This window comes from Chelmon rostratus, chromosome 5 (genome assembly GCF_017976325.1).
Source record: "Chelmon rostratus isolate fCheRos1 chromosome 5, fCheRos1.pri, whole genome shotgun sequence".
Classification (NCBI taxonomy): domain Eukaryota; kingdom Metazoa; phylum Chordata; class Actinopteri; order Chaetodontiformes; family Chaetodontidae; genus Chelmon; species Chelmon rostratus.
The window spans coordinates 7,173,440-7,179,439 of NC_055662.1; positions in this window are offsets into that span (position 1 = coordinate 7,173,440).

Consider the following 6,000-nt stretch of genomic DNA (forward strand, 5'->3'; position numbering starts at 1 on the left):
ACGTGTAGCAGGCTGCTGACTCTGAAACCACGCTCAGATGACATTTCTGGTATACAAATACTCACTTCATCCCCCATTCACTCCCGCTGAAGCCAGTGCGCTTCCTATTTCGCCGCGATCTCTTGCTGGCTCTGATGGATGTGCAGCTCAGAGTTCACTTTTGTTCAACCTGGAATGAGTGTGGGCGCTTGGTCGGCCAATAGAAACACTGCCTCCCTGTGTTTGGAAAATGAGGTTATTATTCATGCTTGTTTCTACACAATTTTTAGTACAATATGACACGACCAAAATACAAACTGCGCTGCTCTCACACACTACGATGCTACGGTGTCCCTGAGAGCGCAATGCACTGCAGCTTAAGAAAACACAAGCAGACAAAACAGAAGCAAATTCCTGATTCTTCTTGAGAATTTCAAAGCACGCACGATGCAGATACAGAAAACACAACAAAATACACAAACGTGCTGCAGATACTCTAAACACAACCAGATACAGAAGTGCTGCAAGTAGCGCAGGTGTCAGTGGAAACGAGTCTGTTCAAGTTTATGTTTATGTTGCTCATTCAATGACAGTGACTGCGGCACATATCTCATGCGAGCTGAGCAAAAAAAAAAGTGGAATTCTGTCAATTGAAGGATTTTTGGTGAGCTTTATTGTTTATGAGCAGGGGTGCACTGTTTTTATTTTTTTTTTTTTCAGATAAAGTACAAGTACATCCATTTGGGTACTTGCTGATACCAAGCATTTAATTATACCCTTAGAGTTTTAACATGCTCAGCAGACACACACATGAAGCATCTCTTGATAGCTGCAGCTAAGCAGCCTTCATGGTTCGCTTCAGTATCTTGGGTCAAAAGTCGATGCACGGTCGCAGCAGAAATCGCATCTGATGCCAAAGCATCAGAGGAGCTCACTTTTCAGGTTCACTCCTTAAGCGGAGCCATAACCGAGTCTTTTCCACAATTGTCCACTGGTGAGCGATGAGATGGTCAGGGAGCTCATAATCAGACCCGGATATTCCCAGAGCCTGCTTCTGCTCGATAAGAGACTGTTTGGTAATACACTTTCTGAGATGTTCTGACCTTCCTTTATCCAATCATGTGTTCACAAAGAGGTGAACCTCGCTCCAGCCTGGCTTGTGAACGACTGAGCCTTTCCAGGATGCTCCTTTCATACCCAATCATGATACTATCACCTGTTACCAATCAACCTGTTTACCTGTGGAATGATCCAAACGTTCCACAACTTTCCCAGTCTTTCGTTGCTCCTGTCCCGACTCGTTTGAAACATGCTGCTGCATCAAATTCAGAACAAGCAGATGTTTACAAAAGTCAATAAAGCTGATGTTATATATTATATATAAATCTATTGTCTTTGTACTGTTTTCAGTTGAATAGAAAGGATTAGCAAATGATCACATTCTGTTTGATTCATGTTTTACACAGCGTCCCAGCTTTTTCGGAATTGGGGTTGTACAGCTGACAATGGCTGTTCATTAAGAGCAGCGCACTGACGAAGAGCTGCTGTTATTTTTATCGCCCGTGGGTTGTCTCTAGACATTTTCTCTCGCTTTCTCTCAGAATCTAATGATAATGAGACAACCTCAGCTCCCATGTTAAAAAACCTTCATACATTATCACATTTTTTAAGGGGGAGATTATTTTACTTCTATATTGCCTTTGAGTGTGTGTGTGTGTTTGTAAAATAGTGACATTTAATTTTTGATAGCAAGTAATATTTGCTTATTCCCAGACGATTTCCTTCCTTAAAAAATTCCCATATAGACAACTACTACCCTTTGTAATTTACATAATCCCTTCTAGTTTTGCGCTGAATGTGATCACGATGCTTATGAAGATGAGGAGGAGCAGTATTAGAGTTTTGGTGGTGATGAAGGAATCTGGATGTCACAGGTTGACTCACCAATAGATGATAGAGCACATTTTGAAAAGACATCCATGTTTGTCCACTGAACTCTCTCACCAAGTCATGCAGTAATTATCTTAGAGCTCTTAAATTGTTAATGAAGCTGCTTTGACGGCCGTGGACACGAGATGTCAGTGCATCACGAGAGCGTGTCAAATCAGAGAGCTCCTCATAGTGCATCAGAGGATAACTGAAAAATGATTTCACCAGTGAGCTTTAATGCAGGACACCCTGCATTAGATTTCTGACATTACTGCTGTATTCAAATATGGTTTAAAATGAAGACATTTGATTGGCTGTGAAGGTGTATCTTTTAGGGGCAAACTTAGCAGTGTTTCTGACCAGCTGATGCAAAGACAGGGTGTCATCGTGTCATTAAGCGTCGTGCCTTTGGTGTTCAGATTTTTTCTCAAAGGAGAACACAGGACAAGTGATTTACAGAATAGATGTGTGCCATAGCAGACAAAATATGCCTGTAACTGAGTTTTATAGAGCCAAGGCTGTGCAGTAACAGCTAAATACTAAGCCCCGTTCCAGTTTCAATTTTGATTCTCAGTCCTGGTCCTGGAGGTTCATGATTCTTAGTTCTGGTCCTGGCCGTTTGTGATTGTCAGTCCTTGTACTGGTCTGGGACCAGTGCAGTGCTGCCCAGCTGTCAGGTGACAGTCAGGGTGTGTCTCAGATTGGTTGCTGTAGCTGAGCACTGATAGGCCTTTTTGACACGCTGTGTAAATGATGAAATGAAAGTCCTGGTATTGTGCGTGCTGGCTCACTGTTACACTGCCACGGTTTACTGAACCATCATTAATGTCATGAGTAGCATCTGTGCTTTTCCCTCCGAGTCAAAATGTCTCGTGGTGAAATTGGAGTATTCAAGGCACACTGGGAGACCAGAGCCTGTGAATAATGTGATGATAAAGACGTGATGATGATCTCCACACTGAAATGAAAGTCTGACACTGCTAATGTGGAAGGTGAATTGTATAGTTGCTCTTGTCGTCCATTACTGGTGATCAGATGGGGAAGCTGAATCAATCAGTGTGGTAAAAGCAGCAGGTTTTAGGCAGCCATGAACCATGGAGGCGGAATATGATTAAGTATGTCTCTGAACAAAGTTCACTGGTTTTGAGTAGTCTCATGGTTTAAAAAAAGGAAAAAGTTAGAGACCCTTAACATAAAGTCAACAATTTAGTGTAGCCTTGATTTTAACAGAAAAATACACATTTTATCAGTGCAGGAAAGGCGCTGTCGTCATGCTGATCATTAAATGTGACTATGAAATCAGTTCATGAAAAATATATTCTGTTCATATTTAGATGAAATGTGCCTTTTATTCTCTGGACAACTTGAAAGTGTTGACTGTCTGAGGATTCATACTGAGGCTTTTGGCAGATCCTCTGTGTTTACCAGTTTACCACTGCCAGCCCGGTTCAGACTCACTGTGCAGGTGTTACACCACATTCTGAGACACAGAATCTGGCAGGCAGACCCGTCAACCCTCCCGCTTTTCTTGGTCCTCTTCTCTGTCCTCTCGTTTAAATATTGTCCCATAAGTCTCACATACTTTTAACCTTTCACAAAACGATAAAAATCGGGTTTTCTGCAATGTTGTCGGGAGGCATAACGCGTATTTGCCACATTCCCCTCCGCTCCAGCAGGTGGCAGTATTTAAAACATTAGCTGTCGCGTCTATTGCTGAGTAGTCATTCACTCAAAGAAGAAGAAGAAGGAGAAGAACAACCTCAACAACAACCAAACAGAAAAAAAACTTGGAGGCTTACCTGTACGTGAAAAAACTGACATGAGCCAGCGTGACAAGTCTGCACACACTGGCGAGGGCAGTGACCCGCCTGCATCCTTTGACTCAGTTGTTTTGGAAGAGTTCGGGTTTCTGCTCAGCTACAACAGCAGTGCAGAGAGTTGTGGATAAAACAAAGACGGTGTGTCAGAGTTTCTCCAGCGTTGTGCAATACATAGATGTTTGGGTGCTTTCAGTGTTTAAATATAGCCCAGGTAGCTGAAACACTCCACCTGATCGAGGATGAGGAGGAGTGTTTCGTTAGTTACATTTTTTATCGTTCTATTTCTTTCGGGTTTTTGATTTCATAGCATAACAGCTGTTTTTTTTCAGTTTTAGAGCCTACTGGGACCCATTGCCTTCTGGGTAGCTGTTTATATAATGTAATAGTGAAATGAGGATGTTCATATTTTCATAATGAAAATAGTATACCAAAGAGACCAGTGGGCAAAATACCACCCCTGCCCCCTGCAAGGAGTTTATCTATCTTTGACAGTGTTTCAAATAGAAAGATGCCCTTATGCATTTGTTTTTTCCCAACATACCACACTTGCACCAAACTTCTGTGTTCTGCCCCCCCCCAACTTGAAACCACTATAAGGACGTAAATTAAGTTATTAATTAATTAATTATTACTCACTGTGTGTGAGTATTCATTTTAAAAGAACGATGGTCAATGGGGAAACTCTGACACTCAACCGACCAATGGTGTAACCTCATCATTCTCACTCAGATTTTCCCGTTTATGGCACCCCTCACCTGCAGTGGTGCCTAACTGTAGTTGTTATACCTATGTTATATGATATATAATTATTTATTGCTGCTTCCTGTGTATTTTATTTCAGTTCCTACAGCCTTTATATTTCTAAAACAAACGTGAAGCATTTGCTAGAAATGACGAGGGTATATTTAGAAAAATCACTGTCCTTTTTCTTCCGAGATCGTCAGCGTTGTAGTTTGCTGCTCAGCTGGATTCTTTTTATGCACATCGAGTGGTCAGCAACCAGCAGACAGCTCCACTGCTGCCCGCTAGCTTTAGTTTGAGCCTGGCTGTCTCGGGCCCTTTGTGTCTGTGTCAGCGGACAGCAGCCGTGGCGGCCTGCAGTCAGCTACCTGCTCTCACAGAAGGAGGATGAAATAAGTGGACATCTTGGCAGCCCTGGAAAAGCAGCCCTTTGCCACCGGCAAATTGCATCTCTATTTGTTCAGGAAGGTTCCTGCCGGTGTGTGTAGCAGTGAGCAGAGTCTAGATTTCCCCTGAGAGGCCATCCAGTCCAAGGTAAATACAGTACACGAGGAAATGGTGACAGGCTGAATCCATCTGGTGATGCAAATTTCTGCCTCCCTGAGCATTTAAGACAGCCTGAGGCAGATACTTCACCTCTGAATGCACAGTCATTGTCAGCTGTGAAGTAGCCGAGCGGCTGAAACGCACTGAGGGAACATTGTTTTGTGTTGGTTAAAGGTGTTTTGATGGATTCAAGATGTAGCCTGATAAGACAAGCCGTTCGCTCAGACCTCATCACCAGTGCAGGAGATTTGAAAGGAAGGTGGATGCTATACTGAAGTCAGCAGTGATGCAACAGTTGTTGCAAGATTAATCTCACCTCCTGGGGACACTGGCAGTGTCAAGCTAAGTGAATGGCTATAGCTATTAAAGTCATGAAGTGTTTGTCTTGGGACATCCAGTCCAATCAAAAAAATCCAAAATGTGCCAAAACAAATTGAGAACAAAGCTGTAGAGGAACAGAAGCGAAGCTCAAATTGGGGCAAGACTTGAGGTCTCCGCTGCATTCGTGTCAGCCTGTCTGCTCTGCTGCGTGGCTGATTGTTAGTGCGTTCACTGTGTAGCCTCCCACAGCCCCAGACTGCAGTGAGCGCGTAAATCACACAATTCTAAACTCACACTTGACTCTGTGAAAAACAGAACGAAGGCTTGAAAAATACTGTGGCGATAATCAGACGCCTCACCCCTGTTTGGCATTTTGTGAATGTTTTATGGCCTCATGTGTTACTAATTTAGAAATACAGCCATTGGTAACATGAGGACATTCTATATACTGAAACTATACAGTATGATTCCTTCATTCACTGTGATATAAAGCAGGCGTCTGTCATTTTGACATGCTGAGAAGAACCTTAAAACAGGCACACTGACAGTGGCTGGAGACCACTGGTGGTTTTTTTTTTTTTCTCTCTGAGACTTTGTGGTCTCAATAATTAATAGCACTTCCTCTCACTAATCTACAGTGCCTGTTGGCTGCACAGAAGGTAGC